Raw genomic sequence first — 25,302 nt, 5'->3', positions numbered from 1 at the left:
TCAGATCTTTAACATCAACAGTATGCTTAGGCTACCACATCCTTAATCCTTATGATATATGCAGGCCTATAGTTTCATAAACGCGAAGTGACTGCAAGAGATAGGTTGGAATGTCTGACTGAAATACAAGATGTTGACAAATCTACCTTTTTTATATAGAAATTAGTGGTGTTTCAATTTGTTGATAAAATGCCGGACATGATTGTTTGGTTGCAGGTCAAAGGGCCAAAATGCAGGACTGTCTAGCACAATCCAGGACATGTGGTCACCATATTACCAGTCATGTTGAACAGTTCAAACACTGCATGTGGAAAGCAGCAGTCTTCTATTTCATGTTACGTTTTTACATATAAATCTGTATTGCTAAACTCATCTATTTGCACCAACAAATAGATGGATTTTGCTGTTGATGGGAGAAAATATGATGAATGACTCGCCGATMTTCTCAATATGCTCATACAAATATTTTTGTTATAAATGTGGTTTACATCAATGGAAAGAGTGGTTGATTTAATTTTGCCCGTCCCCCACTCGCACGTGTATGCACACGCACACCACGCCTTCCTTGCCTGAACGTTGGTTAGTAGAGTAGGCTGCCTACCATCGCTGTTCATGTTCTCGTCGTGTTGCTCTCGTAAAGAAGCAGTTGATGGAGCAGATGAGCCAGGATCTACCTTTTTTATTGAACAGGGAATAAAAGTATACACTGCTAACTAACGCACGAAAACCTAACGCTCATCAAGTTCTTTCTACCACAAAGCACGCGTAAAGAAAGAAAATAACTGAAAAAGTGGACACATTTTTGACAGAGTAATTTCAGGTGAGTGAGCAGCGCGCACTTTGGACATATTAAAATGTAAAATGTTAACTACGATATCTCAAGCATTTTCTGAATGAAAAACCTAGAKATGTGTTTGGTGTCATTTTGTTGGGTTTCACTACAATTTGAATGGCTTTCTTGATGGATATTCTTCACTGCATGTTGCAGGTTTCGAAAACTTTGTGCCCGCTGTATTCCCACTCGAAGGTTAATTTGAGTTACAATACAAGAATGGTGAATTTCAAAAAGCAATGTAACAATTCCATTTAATGGGAACACATGAAAGTGAACTGTTTTTATAATTGTCTGAGACGTTTGAAAGGATTATAGAATTTGAAAAAATATATACAGGAATCGGATGAAAATAGATGTATTTTCATTAGAATATCGTTAGATTTGATTGCGTATCAAATAACTAATTAATAACGACATTCAAGCCAAAATCCATTAATAATGRATGACTATTGGAAATGACACTGGTCACATCATATTATGACCATGTGCACTTTTCCTTTCCCCCAGTCAAAGTTTAAGGCACAGCATCTAATGCTGCAGCATCTCCCTCAGCTCTGCAGGTTATAACAGTCTCACTGTATCCCTGTCACTTTATCCAGCAGATTAATTTATCATATAACACCCTTCTCACTTATCGTCAGAGTGATTCCTCCTCATTCTTTATTCCACATGTAGACTTGCTGCTAATCAGGTTGCACCCCTCCACTTGTTGTTCATATAATGTCATTGTTACCCTCTCAAGTGAATTTACTGTCTAAAAGGAGTCAGATTACTTCTGATACAGCGATACCTCACTGTTGGGTATCAGACAGCACCCTCCGACCCAAAGAGCGTGTCCTCGCATGCTCGTGGATACCAAGCATACGCACGCTTGTGGATGTAACCCACTGTGCAAAAACTGGTTGAATAAACATTGTTTCCACGTCATTTCAACAAAAAATCTATGTGATGACGTTAAATCAACTTGGAAAGCTAATTGGATTTGCAAAAAGTCATCAACATAAGTGCATTTCATATTTTTGTAACCCAACTTTGAATCTAAATCCAATGATATTGTTTACATTTTTGTTAAATTCACGTTATTTAACAACTCATCCAAATCAAAACTAGACTTTGAACTGACCACTTCCAACACCAGTGTAATGAAACCGGCAAGGAGAGTGAGCTTACCGCAGGGGTATTTGAACCCACAGCCTTCTGTCCCATAGCCCAGTGTGCCATCGACTGTGCCACAATAGCTTTCTTGTGTAGCCTGTTACTCAGTACTTTGTTGAAGCACCTTTTGGCAGCAATTACAGCCTCAAGTCTTCTTGGGTATGACGCTACAAGCTTGGCACACCTGTAGTTGGGGAGTTTCTCCATTCTTCTCTGCAGATCCTCTCAAGCTCTGTCAGGATGGATGGGGAGCGTTGCTGCACAGCTATTTTCAGGTCTCTCCAGAGATGTTCGATCGGGTTCAAGCCCGGGCTCTGGCTGGGCCACTCAAAGACATTCAGAGACTTGTCCCAAAGCCACTCCTGCCTTGTCTTTGCTTAGGGTTGTTGTCCCATTGTCCTTAGACTTCGCCCCAGTCTGAGGTCCTGAGCGCTCTGGATCAGGTTTTCATCAAGGATCTCTCTGTGCTTTATTCCGTTCATCTTTCCCTCGATCCTGACTAGTCTCCCAGTCCCTGCTGCTGGAAAACATCCCTACAGCATGGTGCTGCCACCACCATGCTTCACCGTAGGGATGGTTCCAGGTTTCCTGCAGAAGTGACGCTTAGCATTCAGGTCAAAGAGTTCAATCTTGGTTTCATCAGACCAGAGAATCTTGTTTCTCATGACATGCACTGTCAACTGTTGGACCTTATATAGACAGGTGTGTGCCTTTCCAAATCATGTCCAATCAATTGAATTTACCACAGGTGGTCTCCAATCAAGTTTGTAGAAACATCTCAAGGATGATCAATGTAAACAGGATGCACGTGAGTCAATTTCGAGTCTCCTAGCAAAGGGTCTGAATACTTATGTAAATAAGATATTTTTGAATTTTTATAAATTTGTAACGTAATAAAATGTGGAAAAAGTCAAGGGGTCTGAATACTTTCCAAATGCACTGTATATGCCGTCACAGAGCAGGAACTTTATGACTGTGGTGGGTCAGTGGCTTGGATGGAGCCATTGCTTATCACTAACCCTGTTTAATAGAGTTTCTATTGTTAATATAGTTTTTAATAATAACCCTGTTAATACTAGTTTCTATTGTTACAGCTGTATGGAAAGATGCACCTGGCAATGTAGGAGAATGGTATTTTTTATCCAGGTTTTCAGATCAGAATTTTTCTGGCCTGTCAGAAGAATAGTACATTTGATTTGCATCATCTGCCTCTCCTCAGAGTCTTGATCTTTAGTCCTTAATGACGCAGATTATTTTCCTCAGCTTTAGGAAATGCGCACTTGTACAGTGGTTGCTCCACTAAAAGTTTTGCCATTATGATGCAGGATTTAGAGGTAATTTGTGGTTTAGTACGGTACCCTGCGTCACCACCTCATTACTCCAGACCAGCACAAGAGGGAGTTAGAGCACTGATTATGCTTTTGGGTCCTACTGTGTGTCTGACAATGAATGGGCGACATAAACCTAAATAGAAACTGATAATTGTGCACGACTTCAGTATTACTAAAACTGTTGTTACACTAAGTTTCTTTTCTTTTCTTAGGATTATTTTGCTCTCACTGTAGTACTGTAGCCCACTCCCGACCATTCACGTTGTACAGCGCCTGTGCGCTTGTACAGTACAATGGTCTAAGACTGTGTTGCTACAGATGCTTGTTCAATACCTGTGCCAGCCTTGACTGGGAGACACATGAGATGACTGTAGGTTTTTGGTTTTTCTCCCTCTAAAAACAGAAATAAATCATTCTAAATAACAAACTGGTTTTATTTACAAATTAGTAACAATGTCTCACCCCATGTTCAAGAATGGCCTTTTTCTCGCTCATTTTACGTTATTTGTAAACAAAATCATCTCCAAAATGTTATTTTTTTAAACAAAGCAATTATTATTATTATTATTATTCATTTAGAATTGTATAAAAGCCCCTTGGATATTCTCACAGATATATTATTAACGCTGTTATTATCAGGACAATATATATTGGTCTTGGCTCCAGAGTGGCGCACAATGGGGTTGCCTTGCAGTTCTCCAGCTGTATCCACTGAAAGCGCGCAAGGTTCATGAGGGCAGGGGGCACGGGATGGGCCGCACAGAAGACGGACCTACTAGCCCATGGGGAAGTGAGGAGGAGGAAGTGGGGGGGTGGACTGCCACCCCGCCGCACTGGGTAGCACAGAAAAACACTTTAAGGGGCATTGCACTAATAATGGCTCTGACTAAGGAAACGTTCCCTCTGTTCTTAGTGCCAGTCTGCACGTTCAAACTTAAACAATGTTACTAATAATGGCATTTTTATGCTTTCACTGATAAAYTAATGATAAAAATACTCTTTCAAAATGTTTATTTAGTTATAATTACTATGGGAATAAATATCACTGAATTACAGAAATATTGAAACAAAGTTGTCTAATGAAGGTAAACAAATAGATGCTTACTGGAAAATACTCTTTCAAACACACATGGTCAAGTTGTACAGCGCCATTATGGCTATTAGCAGGTAGCTGGACTATAAACTTGCCTAGAAGGAGGGTAGGGGGAGAATTCTATCGTGAAATGTATTTCTTAGTTAGGTTGGCTGTTTCACAACCGGCCATGATTGGTTGCAATTTCAGTTTAATCCACCAGAAAAGACAAAACAAATAATACAACAAAAAGTATTATTATTATGTATCACATCCAACCGTGAGTGGGAGTCCCATAGGGCAGCGCACAATTGGTCCAGCATTTCTCTCCCTCTAAGAACATAAATAAATGTTTTGGCCTTTACAAATATTATTTTGGCCTTTATTCAGATTACAATCGCTCACTTTATTAAAAAAAGAAGAAATAACCTCAAATATTGCTATATATTGTCAAGTTGATGGCACTGTCATATAGCGGCACCTACATAAAGCTGAGTCTCACTCGTTCATGGCTTTGTATCAAAATAAATAAGTACCAAKATTCTTTCTGATAGTCTTTAATAAAGAAATGACCTGGACACCATGTACAGTATTATAATAGCCCATTATGAGCTATTAGCAGGACAATAAACCTTTACCAACACCTCTCTGTATTTTGATACTTTGTGGATGGGGGCTCCCCAGTGGCGCAGCTGTCTAAGTCACTGCATCACAATGCAAAATGTGTCGCAACAGATACCCATTGTGGCCGCCACCGGAAGACCCATGAGGCAGCTTTTGGTTTTAATTTAGAATCCTCAAATCCTCTATATGTAATTATTGGACGGAGAGTCATGTCATATTTTTCGATATACTGTAAGCCTACCGTAGATGACATGAGTCTCACTATTGTTGAGTAATGTCCTGTTAGTGGTGTATATCTATTTATTTAAAGAGCATATTGAAGTTACAAGCAGTAGGATTTGAAGCAATAGCCTACAACTATTTTAGCACCGTTTTGCGCTTTCTTGGAATATAAACACAATAATATTAATCACATTTAATTAAGCAAACATTTTTCAAATCAGTCCCATATACTATGTTCTTACAAAAAAGGTTTTAAATTCTCTAGTACAGCTACTATTGAAGGCTGTCAAATGCTTCTCAAAGATGCCCTCTGGTGGTCAAACTAGCACTAACTAGCATTAATGGTACCATGCAAGCTGTACTGCAGTACGCTGCAACTTTTAAAGGACGCACCACTGTGGTGTATTTGAGGTATAAAAAGGCATCTAAAGTTTTTGTAATTTCCACTTATCTTCAGACTTGATTTGTCATAACGAAAAATGTACCATTAATTATAATCCACATTTCCTGTTGCTGCAGGATTATTTCCCTGCTGTGAGAAACTGGTCCAATTAAGATAGCGCATCTGTAAGTGTTTTGTGATGAAGATAATGTTTGAAAAACACTTCAATAAAGAGGCGGACTGTTCTGCCTTCTGTTCTGTCCCCTCTGTACATGTAGCATGCTTTGTGTTGGTTTCCATGACGCCTGCGTAGTGGTTGTGTTTTAATGTGTCCAGCCGACATTATGTAACATTCAAGCTTAATGTATCAGACACGAGAGGGGAGAGAGGCTGTTGTTTTTTCKTAATTAACATCGAATGTAAAGGCTATATTTCGGAACTACCAAAATCTCAAGTAGTAGTCTCTAGCAAACCTAGGTGTGAATTACCATTCTATGTAATGATTTTGAAACCCCACCCCCACAACTATCCTATTAAAAGCAGTGTATATGTATTTAGCTTCTTTTTTTTGGCACAGGTCGTTAGGGACTAGACTTCGCACGGTCCACGGATCGACTCCCGCATCAGCTGTTCTCGCTCTCTTTACATATGTCGGCTATATTTTCAACTAACGTTGGGCGGTATTCAGATTTTCATACCTTCATACCGTTCCTTTACCGAACCAGGGTATACGGTATTACTGGCAGTGCCTCTGTACAGACTCAATCAGAGAATATGGAGAGAAGCAATCACTTATTTCCTTTGCTAAATGGCTGTAAGGGAAAATCACATCTCCCCAATGACACCACTTCCAAGGTCAGTTTGATCAATATTCCCATGGGTGACAATTAATGGCGTGGAAATCATAATGTAGCCTATTATTAAAGCATGTGTAGCCAAACACCAGCATGGTTATGTATGAGGATTGAAGGCCCTTGGCTGCGCAACATGGCAACAGCTATTCGCGAGTTAAATGAGATTTGTTACATTGGATTAAGTCATGTCCCATCAACATAAGTGCACATTTGCCTGAAGTCACTTACTGTCACCATACTGTAATGTCTGTAATAACAGCTTCTTCTGGGAACCGTATTCTGGGTAATTAGTGGTGTGTGTGTGTGTGTGTGTGATATTTACTTATAAAATATAATTAGGGTAACATATTCAAATGTCTGTACTTTACTTGAGGGAAAATCCAGAAAACAAGGGATCAGTTTAAGGTAATTGGAGTGGAAATAATAACTTATAGAAGTTCTATTCACACAGGGGAGAGACCGGAGAGCACTGCAATACAATTTTGAGGAAAGAGGTCCTTAGCCAATCAAAGAACACAAACGTAAAGCCCTTTTTACCGGCAATAAAATGAGAGAAAATACTGATGTCAAAGCAAATCCTCACACCCTACTGAAAGTGTTGCAGAGATCTGAGTCTAGACGACTGAATCTATACTGAACAAAAATATAAACACAAGTTCTCCCACTTAAAAAGATGAGAGAGGCCTGTAATTTGCATCATAGGTACACTTCAAATATGACAGACAAAATGAGAAAACAAATCCAGAAAATCACATTGTAGTATTTTTAATGAATTTATTTGCAAATTATGGTGGAAAATAAGTATTTGGTCAATAACAAAAGTTTATCTCAATACTTTGTTATATACCCTTTGTTGGCAATGACAGAAGGTCAAACGTTTTTCTGTAAGTCTTCACAAGGTTTTCACACACTGTTGCTGGTATTTTGGCCCATTCTCCATGCAGATCTCCTCTAGAGCAGTGATGTTTTGGGGCTGTTGCTGGCAACACGGACTTTCACCTCCCTCCAAAGATTTTCTATGGGGTTGAGATCTGGAGACTGGCTAGGCCACTCCAGGACCTTGAAATGCTTCTTACGAAGCCACTCCTTCGTTGCCCGGGCGGTGTGTTTGGGATCATTGTCATGCTGAAAGACCAGCCACGTTTCATCTTCAATGCCATTGCTGATGGAGGTTTTCACTCAAAATTTCACGTACATGGCCCCATTCATTCTTTCCTTTACACGGATCAGTCGTCCTGGTCCCTTTGCAGAAAAACAGCCCCAAAGCATGATGTTTCCACCCCATGCTTCACAGTAGGTATGGTGTTCTTTGGATGCAACTCAGCATTCTTTGGTCCTCCAAACACGATGAGTTGAGTTTTTACCAAAAAGTTCTATTTTGGTTTCATCTGACCATATGACATTCTCCAATCTTCTTCTGGATTATCCAAATGCTCTCTAGCAAACTTCAGACGGGCCTGGACATGTACTGGCTTAAGCAGGGGGACATGTCTGGCACTGCAGGATTTGAGTCCCTGGCGGCGTAGTGTGTTACTGATGGTAGGCTTTGCTACTTTGGTCCCAGCTCTCTGCAGGTCATTCACTAGGTCCCCCGTGTGGTTCTGGGATTTTTGCTCACCGTTCTTGTGATCATTTTGACCCCACGGGGTGAGATCTTGCGTGGAGCCCCAGATCGAGGGAGATTATCAGTGGTCTTGTATGTCTTCCATTTCCTAATAATTGCTCCCACAGTTGATTTCTTCAAACCAAGCTGCTTCCTATTGCAGATTCAGTCTTCCCAGCCTGGTGCAGGTCTACAATTTTGTTTCTGGTGTCCTTTGACAGCTCTTTGGTCTTGGCCATAGTGGAGTTTGGAGTGTGACTGTTTGAGGTTGTGGACAGGGTCTTTTATACTGATAACAAGTTCAAACAGGTGCCATTAATACAGGTAACGAGTGGAGGACAGAGGAGCCTCTTAAAGAAGAAGTTACAGGTCTGTGAGAGCCAGAAATCTTGCTTGTTTGTAGGTGACCAATACTTATTTTCTACCATAATTTGCAAATGAATTCATTAAAAATCCTACAATGTGATTTTCTGGATTTGTTTTCTCATTTTGTCTGTCATAGTTGAAGTGTACCTATGATGAAAATTACAGGCCTCTCTCATCTTTTTAAGTGGGAGAACTTGCACAATTGGTGGCTGACTAAATACTTTTTTGCCCCACTGTATATAGTGTTGGTCCCATGTTTCATGACCTGAAATAAAAGATCCCAGAGATTTTACATACTCACAAAAAGTGTATTTTTCTCAAATTTGGTGCACAAATTTGCTTACATCCCTGTTAGTGACCATTTCTCCTTTGCCAACATAACCCCTCCGCCTGATAGGTGTGGCATATCAAGAAGCTGATAAACCGTATGATCATTACACAGGTGCACATTGTACCAGGTACAATAAAAGGCCACTCCAAAATGTGCAGTTTTGTCACACAACACAATGCCACAGATGTCTCAAGTTTTGAGGGAGCATGCAATTGGCATGCTGACTGAAGGAATGTCCACCAGAGCTTTTGCCAGAGAATTTTATGTTAATTTCACTACCATAAGCCATCTCCATGTCATTTTAGAGAATTTGGCAGTACGTCCAACCGGCCTCACAACGGCAGACCATGTGTAATCCAGCTTCTTCACTTGCAGGATCGTCTGAGACCAGCCACCCGGACAGCTGATGAAACCGTGGGTTTGCACAATCGAAGAATTTCTGCCCAAGCTGTCATAAACGGTCTCAGGGAAGCTCATCTGTGTGTTCGTTGTCCTCACCAGGGACTTGACCTGACTGCAGTTCGGCATCGTAACCGACTTCAGTGGGCAAATGCTCACCTTAAATGGCCCCTGGCACGCTGTAGAAGTGTGCTCTTCACGGATGAGTCCTGGTTTCAACTGTACCGGGAACTGTATGGCGTTGTGAGAGCGAGCGTTGTGAACAGAGTGCCCCYTGGTGGCAGTGAGGTTATGGTATGGGCAGGCATAAGCCACGAACAACGAACACAATTGCATTTTATGGATGGCAATTTGAATGCACAGAGACCGTGATGAGATCCTGAGGCCCATTGTCGTGCCATTCATGCGCAGCCATCACTTCATGTTTCAGCATGATAATGCACGGCCCCATGTCGCAAGGATCTGTACACAATTCCTGGAAGCTAAAAATGGCCCAGTTCTTCCATGGCCTGCATACTCACCAGACATGTCAGCCATTGAGGATGTTTGGGAGGCTCTGGGTTGACCTGTACGACAGCGTGTTCCAGTTCCCGCCAATATCCAGCAACTTCGCACAGCCATTGAAGAGGAGTGGGACAACATTCCACAAGCCACAATTCTATGCGAAGGAGATGTCGCACTGCATGAGGCAAATGATTGTCACACCAGATACTGACTGCTTTTCTGATCCATGCCCCTACTTTTTTTAAGGTCTCTGTGACCAACAGATGCATATCGGTATTACCAGTCATGTGAAATCGATAGATTAGGGCCTAATTAATTCATTTCAATTGACTGATTTCCTTATATGAACTGTAACTCAGTAAAATCTTTGAAATTGCATGTGGTGTTTATTTTTGTTCACTGTACAAAAAGTTCCAAGTTTAAGGGGAACTTCAAATGATGGCAATTTATATTTCATTCCAGCTTAAACATGCTGTATTTTGCTTACAGTGCATTCGGAAAGTATTCAGAGCCCTTGACTTTTTCCACATTTTGTTACGTTACAGCCTTATTCTAAAATGGATTAAATAGTTTTTTCCCTCAATCTACACACAATACTCCATAATGACAAAGCACATTTATTAAAAATATTAAATTGAAATATCACATTTTGCATAAGTATTCAGACCCTTCACTCAGTACTTTGTTGAAGTGCCTTTGGCAGCGATTACAGCTTCTTGTGTATGATGCTACAAGCTTGGCACCTGTATTTAGGGAGTTTCTCACATTCTTTTCTGCAGATCCTCTCTGCACAGCTATTTTCAGGTCTCTCGAGAGAAGTTAGATTGGGTTCAAGTCTGGGCACTGGCTGGGCCACTCAAGGACATTGAGACTTGTCCCGAAGAGACTGCTTCGTTGTCTTGGCTGTGTGCTTAGGGTTGTTGTCCTGTTGGAAGGTAAACTTTCGCCCCAGTCTGATGTCCTGAGCGCTCTGGAGGTTTTCATCAAGGATCTCTTTGTACTTTGCTCTGTTCATATTTCCCTCGATCTTGACGAGTCTACCAGTCCCTGCCACTGAAAAACATCCCCACAGTGTGATGGTGCCACCACCATGCTTCACCTTAGGAATGGTGCCAGGTTTCCTCCAGACGTGACGTTTGGCATTCAGGAAAAGAGTTCAATCTTGGTTTCATCAGACCAGAGAATCTTGTTTCTCATGGTCTGAGAGTCCTTTAGGTGCCTTAAGGAAAACTCCAAGCGGGCTGTCATGTCCCTTTTACTGAGGAGTGGCTTCCATATGGCCACTACCATAAAGGCCTGATTGGTGGAGAGCTGCAGAGATCATTCTCCCACTGGAAGATTCTCCCATCTGCACAGAGGAATTCTGGAGCTCTGTCAGCGTGACCATCAGGTTCTTGGTCACCTCCATGACCAAGGCCCTTCTCCCCTGATTGCTCAGTTTGGCCGGGCGGCTAGCTCTAAGAAATCTTTGTGGTTCCAAACTTCTTCCATTTAAGAATGATGGAGGCCACTGTCTTCTTAGGTACCTTCAATGCTACAGACATTTTTTGCTACAGATCTGTGCCTCGACACAGTCCTGTCTCGGAGGTTTACGGATAATTCCTTTAATATGGCTTGGTTTTTGCTCTGACATGCACTGTCAACTGTTGAACCTTTATATAGACAGGTTGAATTTACCACAGGTGGACTTCAATCAAGTTGTAGAAACATCTGAAGGACGATCAATGGAAGCAGGTTGCACCTGAGCTCCATTTCGAGTCTCAAGTCTCATAGCAAAGTGTCTGAATACTTATGTAAAAACTTTTTTTTATACATTTGCAAAGAATTCTGACAACCTGTTTTCACTAGGTTGATGAGGGGGGAAAAATAATTTTGTACATTTTTGAATTAAGCTGTAACTTTAAAAAAATTGGAAAATACTTTCCGAATGCACTGTATGTAAATCTTCAACTAGTCATTGATTGCCATTGGATAACTACAGAGAGCTGTGAAAGACTACAGACAACTATCAGTTTACCTTCCATGAACCTTGGAACCTGGTCTGTTAATAAATAAGGTTAAACAACAATAGCTAATTATGGCCTGGTTTTACAGTTAAGTGTTTACATTCATAGAAATAACAGTGAACAAGAAAAAATTGTTCACGTCATGCTTCATGTGCTTGTAGATAAAAATGCATTTTAAATTGGGTTGTAGCTGATGAGTACTCACTATTCAATCTATTTGAAGGTACTAAAATCATTCCATGAAGGATCTCCTATTTTGATCTTTTGATGCGAGACCAAAAATGTTTTTGTATTGCATCCAAAAACCCAGTGAGGCGTGCATGACGAGACTAGCCAACCACTAAATTTAGCTCTGTTCCTGTACAACACAGTGTGGACGGGCAATGCGTCTATCCCCCCCTCCTCACTGTACCCCTGACGCTTATGTAGGACTTGGTAACCATGGCAACAAACGACATCAGAACAGAATGGTCAGATCAGGCGGTAAAGCGTGACGAAGAGGGAATAAAGATCTCTGACTTAAAACAATAAGTCAGAAGCTTCTATACTGTCAACAYCAGATCAAACAGGTAAAGAGGAGCTTCACACACCTGCTTGATGCAGAGATCTCTCACTGTTCTCTTCTCACCAGTGATTTCATGCCGTTTTAGGATTTCCTTGCTGTTGTGTAATGATCAAACGTGTTTGGTTTTCTGTTGTCCTAGGTGCTGATGGTACCAATCTATGTTTTTGTTTTATACTAAATCTAGTGTGCATTGAGGTTGATTTAATCAAAGTCCACCAAGTGGGGGGTGAAATACACGGCGATGGTCATAGCGTTCTGAAAGGCAACGTCTGTTTCCTAGCTTGGTGTTGTGCATGACCATCTGTTCCCTGTCACCAGTGCTTCACAAGAATTAACCTTTGAAAGTTCCAAGCTCATGACAGGAATCAGGGGCATGTCTGTGGCTGGTGGCCAGGCACCGACCTGCGTCACACCTGGGAGAAGAATTGACATTTTAGTCATTTAGCAGATACTTTTATGAGGAGCAACTTATATGAGCAATTCGSGTTAAGTGCCTTGCTCAGAGGCACATCGACACATTTTTCACCTAGTTMGCTCGGGGATTCAAACCAGTGACCTTTCAGTTACTGGCCCAGTGCTCTTAACCGCTAAGCTACCTGGTTATTGTATGATACTTATAGTAGTATTATGAGGCTGAATATTACACTGAAAGAAAATATAAATGCAACAATTTCAAAAATGTATAAGGAAATCAGTCAATTTCAATAAATTCATTAGGCCCTAATCTATGGATTTCACATGACTGGGAATACAGATATTCATCTGTTGGTCACAGAGACCTTAAAAAAAAGGTAGGGGCGTGGATCAGAAAAACAGTCAGTATCCGGTGTCACCACCATTTTCCTCATACAGTGCAACACATCTCCTTCGCATCGAGTTGATCAGGCTGTTGATTGTGGCATGTGGAATGTTGTCCCACTCCTCTTCAATGGCTGTGCAAAGTTGCTGGATATTGGCGGGAACTGGGACACGCTGTCATATACATTGATCCCAAACATACTCAATAGGTGACATGTTTGTTGACTATGCAGGCCATGGAAGAACTGGGACATTTTCAGCTTCCAGGAATTGTGTACAGATCCTTGTGACATGGGGCCGTGCATTATCATGCTGAAACATGAGGTGATGGCTGTGGATGAATAGCACGACAATCGGCCTCAGGATCTCGTCACGGTATCTCTGTGCATTGACGGCCCGGTATCACTGCCCATACCATAACCCCACCACCACCATGGGGCACTCTCTTCACAACGTTGACGTCCGCAAACCGCTCACCCACACGACGCCATACACTCTGTCTGTCATCTGCCCGGGACAGTTGAAACCAGGATTAATTCATGAAGAGCGCACMTTTCCAGCATGCCAGTGGCCATTGAAGGTGAGTATTTGCCCGCTGAAGTCTGTTATGATTGCAAAATGCAGTCAGGTCTAGACCCTGGTGAGGACAAAGAACAAGCAGATGAGCTTCCTTGAGACACTGACAGTTTGTGCAGAAATTCTTCGATTGTGCAAACCCACAGGTTCATCAGCTGTCCGGTTGGCTGGTCTCAAACGATCCCGCAGGTGAAGAACCCGGATGTGGAGGTCCTGGCGTGGTTACACGGGAGGGCAGTTGGATGTACTGCCAAATTATCAAAAAATATGTTGGAGGTGGCTTATGGTAGAGTAACATTCCATTATCTGGCAAGAGCTCTGGTGGACATTCCTGTATTCAGTGTGCCAGTTGCAGGCTCCTTCAACCTGAGACATCTGTGGAATTGTGTTGTGCAACACAACTGCACATTTTAGAGTGGCCTTTTATAGTTCCCAGCACAAGGTGAACCTGTGTAATGATCATGCTGTTTAATCAGCTTCTTGATATGCCACACCTGTCAGGTCGATGGATTAACTTGGCAAAAGATAAATAAATGCTCACTATAACTGTCACGATTATCTAAAGTAGAACCCAGAAGCAGACCAGGACAAGGAGAGTAAGACGAAGGTGAGTATTTATTTACAAGTGTAAATGTAGTGATAGAAAAATCCAAGTAGCGGAGCGGGCAGCGGAGGTGAGTTGATGGAATTGAGTAAGCAGATCCAAGGAAGTAACTGAAGTCACCGACGACSAGGTAGGGATGGGATGAGTGTTCCGGGTGAATGACTGTAGACAGAAAAAACHGAGGTAAGTTCAAGGCAAGCAAGACGTACAAAACAAACTCTATCAAACTGGAGGCTGATACGCTGGCACAACATACTGTTCATGGCTAACGATCCGGCAGGGAATGGATGTCAGGTCAGAGCTTATGAAGTGGAGGGGTGATGATCAGGACCAGGTGTGCAGATAGCTGATGGGATACAGGTGCGGGTAATCAGAGATCTCCCAACTAGCTACGTCGCCCGGCATCCAGACAGGGTGCGTTCCAGGACACCGGAAAAACACTCCAGGACAGAACACAGGCAAAAACAGACTCAGGAAGCGGGATTCGTGACAATAACAGGGATGTAAACAAATGTGTGCAACATTTTATTTTTTAAATACATTTTTTTGTGCATATGGAAGATTTCTGATATCTTTTATTTCAGCTCATGAAACATAGGACCAACACTTTACATGTTGTGTTTTATATTTTTGTTCAGTGTATGAAATGAGCTATGGAAACCACTAGGGATGCACAATATTTCGGTGAGCATATCAGAATCGGATGATATTAGCTAAAAATGGCAACATTGGCATCGGCCCGATTGTCTAGTTTAACGACGATGTGCAAAACCGATGTCAAAGCTGACGTGCATACCTATATAACGTAAGTAGATGACGTAATGACGCCACGAAAAATACACACTACAACAGAACAAAACCAGAAAAATACTAAGCTCACTCTTCCAACAACTAAACAAGTTCAAGTCGAGCACTCATTTGAAAGAGTAAGACATTTTCAGCTGGACAACTCAAAGGCGAAATCCATTAACGGCAAGATAATGGAATTCATTGCCCTTGACAATCAACCGTTCTCTGTCGTGGATGAAGTTGGCTTTCACCGACTGATCGAGCACCTCAAGCCCAGGTACACACTACCAAGTAGGCGCTATTTTTCAGATGTTGTACACAGTATTGTTGAAATGCACATCTATGAGCTAGTTGCTATGGGCGTCACTGCTATTAGCGTCACGACTGATATTTGGACCAGCGATGTCAGCCCCATGAGCATGCTGAGTCTGACAGCACAGTGGGTCGACGAGGATTTTGTACTGACGAAAGCCATATTGCATGGTCAAGAATGTGCTGGTTCTCATTCCGCTGCTGCCTTTTCAATGGCATTTGACAACCTGTTTGAAACTTGAAAACATGAACACACTCCTAGTGCCATTTGAACAACTGACTTGAGAAATAAGCTAATCAACTGCATCTGCAGCAAACGTAATACCCTCTGTCATGGCATTGAAACTCCTGCTCAACAAAACTGCCGACACAGACGGTGGGGTTAAAACTTATTAAAGWACTTGAGGCTGTGAACAAGCGATGGAAATGGACACAGTGACAGTGCGCACCGAGGAAGAGAGGCCACAAACAGACAGCTGAAACTTCACTGCTTGACATGTATGATGAAATCCTGGTTGAGACTGAGCTAATGAACAACGAAACAGCAAGTAAGTGAAAGAAATAGGTTTTGATTATGTTTTACTGGTAACGGGGACATACGTAAATGCCAACAAAATAACTTTTTGGTCAGTGTGTGTTTGTGTGTAACCTTTATTTAACTAGGCAAGTCAGCTAAGAACAAATTCCATGTCACGATACAACAGGAATACAGCAGGATAGAATGTGATGCCGAAGACAAATTTTTACTTTCAATCATTAGCGGGCATTAGAATCTATGTTCCTTTATTCTTCCTTTCTTTGTTGGATGACAACAGTACATAATGAGGACTACATGAAATATGTCTTGTATTTAATGGACATTAAAAAAAGGACTTGTCTTGCGTAATATTTAGGTTGTTTTCTCTATTTTTTCCCCATTTTTTTCGAACAATTGAATCCAATGAACTGAGCAGGCTCGGCTGACATGCTTATAGCCTTGCTAGGACMTTCAAATATGAGCATGCATTTATAAGATTGTACCGTTTTATTATTTCTATTAATATGATCTATTATTGTTACTATTTATTTTTTTCTGACTGTTTTCCATGTTACTTGGTTAGTTCTCGTAAGCATCCTCATAGGTATTTATGTTATCATGGGACTGCCCATATTTCCCTCTGGCCAATGCCAATTGGCGGCCAAGGGTTTGCCTTCGGACGCAAAGGTGCGTCATGAGTCAGGGAGATGGTCTGATGGTCTTAGTGACAACAGACCTAGATATGGGGGGAGGTTTTAGTGGGTGGAATATTAGGACAATTGGAGGTTTACAAAGTTGCAGCTACAGTATGCTTAACAGTGCAAATTATTATGGTACAGCTATGTTGTGTCTTTGGCATCATTAAAACTGAAGAATTAATCTTTATCAAAAATTCTCTGTAATTATTATTATTACGTGATTAAACTACCAAATCGTGTAACTGTAATTAACTAGGATGTCGGGGCACCAAGGAAAATATTTAGATTACTAAGTTCTAATTTTCCTAATATAACTTTCAGATATTTTAATATCTGATCACTTAGTCTTCTGATTAATGAATTCTTCTTTACCTCACGTTAGTCTCATTCCAAACGTCGTAAATTGTTGGTTATCTGCACGAACCCAGTCTTCACTATGAGTCATCAATACATCAATTGTCTTAAAATCATTTATTTACTAACTAATAACTCGCAGAAATGCATAACAAACAGTAGATATGGTTACAAGGAAAWGATAGGGGAATGTGCCCTAGTGGGCTAAACCGGCTTGGTGGACAAAAGGGAAGAGGGGGTCGACTGAGATGAGACACTACAAGGTTGATAATTATAACAATTGAAATGCTAATCCTTTGCACATGAACGCTCACTCATTCGGGAACAATTGCAATCAATATATATATTTACGCTCAGTGTGTCGTCGGGATCTCTGTTAAAGTTAGTTTCTGTTGGAGAGTCTGTCCGCCCTCTCTCTGTCGTGGTTAGAATGGATAAGTTCAGAGTGACATTCATTCATGTAGATGTTTCGGCGGTTGTCGGTCTTCGCGTTCAATGATACTGAATTCCTAGCTGCAGACTAGTAATTAATATCAAAGACTTGTTCTTATTCTGTCGGTATCGATAGTCTAAGAGTTTAACCACGTGGTATGGTTAAAAAATTCAGCCATCTACTCAAACCTTAGGTTTATGGTCTCTACTCAAACCTTGGCCCTCTCATGGTAAGCTGGTCTGCAACCTTTAGCCATCTCGTAATTGAGGTAAGCTCGGTCTCCTCTCAAACCTTGGCCCTTTCGTTATCGAGGTAAGCTGGTCTGGTGATAGAAAACCCGGGTGGGGGTTTCATTCGGAAGAGCAGAAAAGGGCCTGTCCCATGGTGCCAGACCATAACTGTGCTCATGGGTGGTGCTATGATTTAGTTAAACTCCAAAGGGAATTGGAGTTTCCTTCATTAAACAGTCCAAAATCACATTACACAATTTCACAAACAGTATCATCCTCACTCATTCATCTTATACAACAATTAGATGTAAGCCTCATAGCTGAGGCTATTGTATAAACAGCGTTATGGTAATGTAGCTGTATTGTCTCTCATGAGTTTCACAAAATTGTACCAAACGGACCAATTCGTACCTGGATTCTTCACCGATCTTTTATACAGTCTCCAGAAAATAAATATTGTTCGGACCTCAAGTTCTGTGAGGTTGAAGAAATTCCTTTGTTCTCTCTATGAAAACTCACTCTCTCTCTATACTGTGGCATGAGGAGATAATCTCCTCCAGGAATTTACGACCTCTCTGACCACAGAAGCCTGGGTGTAGGAGACAGGGAGGTAGGGGGATAGTGCATAGAAAAGGTGCTCGCTGTACCCAAAGAGGGCAACGTCATGACAGCTATATGGACACTTAATCATCATGGTGCTTTTTAATGGTAAGTTTACAAACATTGGTTGTGGTAAGTGTAATTTAAACTTGGGTTTTTGTATTTATTATGGATCCCAAAGCAGCAGCTTCTCTTCCTGGGGTCCAGCAAAATTAAGGCAGTTTATACCATTTTAAAAACATTACAATACATTCACAGATTTCACAACACACTGTGTTCCTTCAGGCCCCTACTCCACCACTASCACATACAGTGGGGCAAAAAAAGTATTTAGTCAGCCACCAATTGTGCAAGTTCTCCCACTTAAAAAGATGAGAGAGGCCTGTAATTTTCATTATAGGTACACTTCAACTATGACAGACAAAATGAGAAAAAAAATCCAGAAAATCACATTGTAGGATTTTTAATGAATTTATTTGCAAATTATGGTGGAAAATAAGTATTTGGTCACCTACAAACAAGCAAGATTTCTGGTCTCACAGACCTGTAACTTCTTCTTTAAGAGGCTCCTCTGTCCTCCACTCGTTACCTGTATTAATGGCACCTGTTGAACTTGTTATCAGTATAAAAGACACCTGTCCACAACCTCAAAAAGTCACACTCAAACTCCACTATGGCCAAGACCAAAGAGCTGTCAAAGGACACCAGAAACAAAATTGTAGACCTGCACCAGGCTGGGAAGACTGCATCTGCAATAGGTAAGCAGCTTGGTTTGAAGAAATCAACTGAGGGGGCAATTATTAGGAAATGGAAGACATACAAGACCACTGATAATCTCCCTCGATCTGGGGCTCCACGCAAGATCTCACCCCGTGGGGTCAAAATGATCACAAGAACGGTGAGCAAAAATCCCAGAACCACACGGGGGGACCTAGTGAATGACCTGCAGAGAGCTGGGACCAAAGTAACAAAGCCTACCATCAGTAAACACTACGCCGCCAGGGACTCAAATCCTGCAGTGCCAGACGTGTCCCCTGCTTAAGCCAGTACATGTCCAGGCCCGTCTGAAGTTTGCTAGAGAGCATTTGGATGATCCAGAAGAAGATTGGGAGAATGTCATATGGTCAGATGAAACCAAAATATAACTTTTTGGTAAAAACTCAACTCGTCGTGTTTGGAGGACAAAGAATGCTGAGTTGCATCCAAAGAACACCATACCTACTGTGAAGCATGGGGGTGGAAACATCATGCTTTGGGGCTGTTTTTCTGCAAAGGGACCAGGACGACTGATCCGTGTAAAGGAAAGAATGAATGGGGACATGTATTGTGAGATTTTGAGTGAAACCTCCTTCCATCAGCAAGGGCATTGAAGATGAAACGTGGCTGGGTCTTTCAGCATGACAATGATCCCAAACACACCGCCGGGCAACGAAGGAGTGGCTTCGTAAGAAGCATTTCAAGGTCCTGGAGTGGCCTAGCCAGTCTCCAGATCTCAACCCCATAGAAAATCTTTGGAGGGAGTTGAAAGTCCGTGTTGCCCAGCAACAGCCCCAAAACACACTGCTCTAGAGGAGATCTGCATGGAGGAATGGGCCAAAATACCAGCAACAGTGTGTGAAAACCTTGTGAAGACTTACAGAAAACGTTGGACCTCTGTCATTGCCAACAAAGGGTATATAACAAAGTATTGAGATAAACTTTTGTTATTGACCAAATACATATTTTCCACCATAATTTGCATATAAATTCATAAAAAATCCTACAATGTGATTTTCTGGATTTGTTTTCTCATTTTGTCTGTCATATTTGAAGTGTACCTATGATGAAAATTACAGGCCTCTCTCATCTTTTTAAGTGGGAGAACTTGCACAATTGGTGGCTGACTAAATACTTTTTTGCCCCACTGTATCTACAGTACTAAATCCATGTGTATGTATAGTGCGTATGTTATCGTGTGTGTACGCATGTGTCCGTGCCACTGTTTGTTGCTTCACAGTTCCCGCTGTTCCATAAGGTGTTTTTTTATCTGTTTTTTAAATCTAGTTTTACTGCTTGCGTCAGTTACTTGATGTGGAATAGAGTTCCATGTAGTCATGGCTCTATGTAGTACTGTGTGCGTCCCATAGTCTGTTCTGGACATGGGGACTGTGAAGAGAACTCTTCTGGCATGTCTTGTGGGGTATGCATGGGTGTCCGAGCTGTGTGCCAGTAGTTTAGACAGACAGCTCGGTGCATTCAGCATGTCAAAACCTCTCATAAATAAAAGTAGTGATGAAGTCAATCTCTCCTCCACTTTCCGCCAGGAGAGCTTGACATGCATATTATTAATATTAGCTCTCTGTATACATCTAAGGGCCAGCTGTACTGCCCTGTTCTGAGCCAGGGCAGCACGGCACCTGACCACACGACTGAACAGTTGTCAAGATGTGACACAACTAGGGCCTGTAGGACCTGCCTTGTTGATAGTGTTGTTAAGAAGGCAGAGCAACGCTTTATTATGGACAGACTTCTCCCCATCTTAGCTACTACTGCATCATTTATGTTTTGACAATGACAGTTTACAATCTAGGGTTACTCCAAGCAGTTTAGTCATCTCAAATTGCTCAATTTCCACATTATTTATTAGAAGATTTAGTTGAGGTTTAGGGTTTAGTGAGTCTTTTGTTCCAAATACATTGCTTTTAGTTTTAGAAATAGTTAGGGATAATTTATTCCTTGCCACCCACTCTGAAACTAATTGCAGCTCATTGTTGAGTGTTGCAGTCATTTCAGTCACTGTAGTAGCTGACGTGTATACTGTTGAGTAATCCGCATACATAGACACTCTGGCTTTACTCAGTCAGTGGCATGTTGTTAGTAAAAAAATTAAAACGCAAGGGGCCTAAACGGCTACCCTGGGGAATTCCTGATTCTAACTGGATTATATTTTAGAGGCTTCCATTAAAGAACACCCTCTGTGTTCTGTTAGACAAGTAACTATTTATCCACATTATAGCAGGGGGTGTAAAGCCATAACACAAGTTTTTCCAGCAGCAGACTGATCGATAATGTCAAAAGCTGCACTGAAGTCTAACAAGACAMCCCCCACAATCATTTTATCATGAATTTCTCTCAGCCAGTCATTTGTGTAAGTGCTGTGCTTGTTGAGTGTCCTTCCCTATAAGGTTGCTGAAATTCTGTTGTCAATTAGTTTACTATGAAAACAGCATTGTATCTGGTCAAACACAATTTTTTCCAGAAGTTTACTAAGCGTTGGTAACWGGCTGATTGATTGTTATTGTAAGTGGGAAAATAAGTATAGCAAGTTATAATTGTAATGGCTTAGCAGATCATAAAAWWTTWAAAAAAATCATGGCTAAAAGAGGTTGGGTGGAAAAAGGACTGGGAGGGAGAAATATATTTTTGTCATGGGCAAAGAAACTCAAAAGGGGTGATTATACTAATTAATAKAAATTTTGATCCGATTGTGCAAACAGATCRACAAGGAAGATGGATTATTTTAAATATGCTATTGGACCAAAAACGGATCTAGCTAATTAATCTCTACGGGCCAAATAATGTTGATCCACACTTTTTTRCAAAAGTATATATAATAATCTATTGAGCTCACAAGCAACGAAATAATCTATTATTATGGTGGGAGATTATAATAGGGTTTTAAGTACCTCAATGGATCGTAAAGGAAATCATTCTACAAACTATCACCCTCAAGCACTTAAGAAGATCACAAAGATCATGGATACATTAGAACTAGTTGATATATGGAGGTTGAAAAACCCTGACCTAGTGAGATATACATGGAGGAGGCTTAATCAAYCTAGCCGTCTTGATTACTTCCTTGTCTCGTTCTTGCTGGCATCAAAAGTTTWAAAAAGTATTAATAGGAGACCAGATGCGATTGGACCACCATCTAATTGGCCTCCATATAACTCTTACATATTTTCCAAGTGGACGGGGATATTGGAAATTTTATCAAAGCCTATTGGGTGACAATTTATTCTTAACGAAGACAAAATAATTCATAAATTACTTTTTTTTGTACAACATAGGTACAGCAAATCTCCTTATTGTATGGGACACTTTCAGATGTACTTTTAGAGGCCATTCAAAACAATACTCATTAAAACAAAAGCAGTTTAGGTCTTAATAAGAGATTAGACTAATAAAGGAAATGGAGGAAGTAACAGCGCAGGTAGATGGTAATGGAAACTGTACTACAGAGGCACAAAATAGGTTAGAGGAAAAACAAAAAGAAATTGAGGTACTTATTCAAGAACGATCAAGTGTAATGTTAGACAAAAATAAAGCAAATTGGATGGAAAATTGTGAAAAATGCACCAKATTTTTCTTGAATCTTCAACATAGAATTTTGGCCAATTTCTTTTTACAGAAACGTGTTACAAATGGAGTTCTCCATGATTCACCAAATTATATTTTGAAAGAGGAAACAAAATATTTTTATCATGTTTTCATTTCAGTCTTCTCCATGTCCACTGTACTTTTCAGGTACTCAACAAGAAGGTTTGATTTCATTACTACTAAAACAGGACCCATGTGGTAAGTATAGAGATCCAGTCCATTTAAAAAACTGGAGGCCTCTAATACTTCAATGTTGTGATGTGAAAATCCTGGRGAAATGCATAGCACATAGAATAAAAAAGTTTTTTTCCAGATATTGTTCATCCTGATCAGACAGGTTTTTTACATGGATGATATWTTGGAGATAAGTCAATTACTTGAAATAATTGAACATTATGAAACATCGGAGATACCGGGTCTGGTCTTCAAAGCAGATTTTGAAAAGGCGTTTGATAAAGTATGACTAGAATTTATATATAAATGCCTGGATTACTTTAATGTTGGTGAATCTCTTATACAATGGGTTAAAGTTATGTACAGCAACCCCAGATGGAAATAATGGTTACTTCTCAGAAAGTTTTGAACTTTTAAGAGGAGTAAATCAAGGCTGTCCGTTGTCTCCATATCTATTTATTATGGCCATTGAAATGCTAGCTATTAAAATTTAGATCCAACAAGAACATCAAGGGGTTAYAAATCCAGGGAATAAAAACAAAAGTGTCAATGTATGCKGATGACTCTAGTTATTTCTTAAGTCCGCATTCTGGATCCCTGCACAGTCTCATTAAAACCTAATTATGACAAGTGTACCATATTACGTATTGGATTGTTAAAAAATTGTGTTTACATTGCCTTGTGGTTTACCAATAAAATGGGCGGATGGTGAAGTAGACACACTTGGTAGTCACATCTGAAAAAATAGAAATGAACTTACCACAATCAATTTCAATAGAAAGTTTGCAAAAATAGATGAGATTCTGCAACCATGGAGAGGTAAACGCTTGTCTATTTATGGGAAATCACATTGATTAACTCTTTGGTCCTATCACAGTTTACTTACTTACTAATGGCACTGCCTACTCCAGATTACTCTTTCTTTTTTTTTTATCTCATGAGCAAAAAATATTTCATTTTGGAATGCTAAGCCAGACACAATTAAACATGCCTATTTATATAATGAATATGAGTTTGGGGGGCTAAAATTATTAAATATTAAAGCTTTAAACCTCTCACTAAAAACTTCACTCATACATAATTTATACTTAAACCCCAACATTTTCTCCAGTATATTATTAAGCCTCATCCTTTGTTCAAAAATTACCTTTTTGACTTCATWCAGATTACAACTTCTCATTTCTGACTAATTGAAAATGAAATTTTGTTTAAAGTCTTAAATAAGCCATACAAAGCTGGTTACAATTTCAGTTTTATCCCCCAGGAAAGATAGAACAATGTTATGGTTAAACTCAAATATACTGATTTAATTTAAAAAAACGTTCTTTATGGAAATTAAAAAATATATATATTCATTAATGAAATTATGAATAGAAATGGAGGAGTTAAGTCACATATGCAGTTATGGAAAATATATGGGAATATCTGCTCAATCCAAATTTACAACCAACTGATTGCAGCTCTACCACAAAAATCCAAGTGGAAAAGGGAGAACGTAGGGAACTTGTTTGCCTGCCATATATTAAAGATACAAATTGGCTGAAAGGAACTGACATAAATAGAAAAATATACCAGTTTCATCTGAGGACAAAAATGTGGACAGCTGCACCATACAGGTTGCAAAATAAATGGGAGGATATTGTTGATGTACCAATTCCATGGTACATGGTTTATGAACTGGTACAAAAAACTACARGTGATTCAACACTTAGTTTTTCAATTTAAATTATTATATAAATTATTGTCACCAAAAGAATGCTATATATATGGGGCATAAAACAATATCAGCTCTGTAGATTTTGTTGCAAAGAGACAGAATCAATAGGTGCAATACCAGAATKAATGATCTATGTAGCTTGTTTCTGGTCACAGGTTCAGGAATGGTTAAAAAAATCACAACATGCACTTAAAATTWACCTTACAAATGGCAGTTTTGGGCGATTTGGAAAGCCATAGTCAGTCAATAAATAATATAATAATACTCGTAGGAAAGGTTTTCATCTTTAGTTCACAATCTGTGGATAATATACGATTAGAAAGGTTAATACATTTTGTAAAACATCACAGCACAATTGAAAAATATATGGCACATGGAAACCAAACGAGGGTGGTCTATGGTGATAGGTGGGATGGGCTGAGAGTGGCTGAGGTGTGGGTTTAAAGAGCTTATGTTCGGTAATGTATTATTGTTATGTGACTGCTTTATGTKAAATGTATGTATATGTAGCAAAAAAGCTGTAAAAAAACGAAGATATTTGTCCTTGAAAGAGGGGGGGTGGTGGAGGGGTAKAAAAATATATATRTACAATGACGGCCAAACCCAGATGACGTTGGGACAATTGTGCGCCGCCCTATGGGACTCCCAATCACGGCCGGATGTGATACAGCCTGGATTCGAACCAGGGACTGTAGTGACYCCTCTTGCACTGAGAGACAGTGCCTTAGACCTGTGCGTGTGTGAGTGAGAACTGTTTAACTGTACTAGAATGCTTAAAAGGCCGCCAATTTGTTTTTATATCGGTATCGTTTTTGGGGCAAGGAAAATATCGGTATCGGCCAAAAATGTAATATCGGTGCCTCCCTAGAAACAACCAGTCAAAGATGAACAC

At 40.4% G+C, this 25,302-nt stretch overlaps 1 protein-coding gene across 1 annotated transcript in view; it reads left to right on the top strand.

Annotated features, from left to right (window-relative positions):
* Positions 1–586: 586 nt before the first annotated feature.
* The window catches only part of LOC111970266 (caM kinase-like vesicle-associated protein), a 42,208-nt gene continuing 17,492 nt past the window's right edge, over positions 587–25,302 (top strand). Inside the window, exon 1 of the mRNA XM_023996919.1 lies at positions 587–820. The gene's annotated coding sequence lies outside the window, so the exon portion shown is untranslated. The remainder of the gene's footprint in view (positions 821–25,302) is intronic.

Source organism: Salvelinus sp. IW2-2015, linkage group LG1, assembly GCF_002910315.2.
Source record: "Salvelinus sp. IW2-2015 linkage group LG1, ASM291031v2, whole genome shotgun sequence".
Taxonomy (NCBI): domain Eukaryota; kingdom Metazoa; phylum Chordata; class Actinopteri; order Salmoniformes; family Salmonidae; genus Salvelinus; species Salvelinus sp. IW2-2015.
Note: the sequence above shows the minus strand (reverse complement) of the source record. Positions and strands in the feature narration are given on the sequence as shown.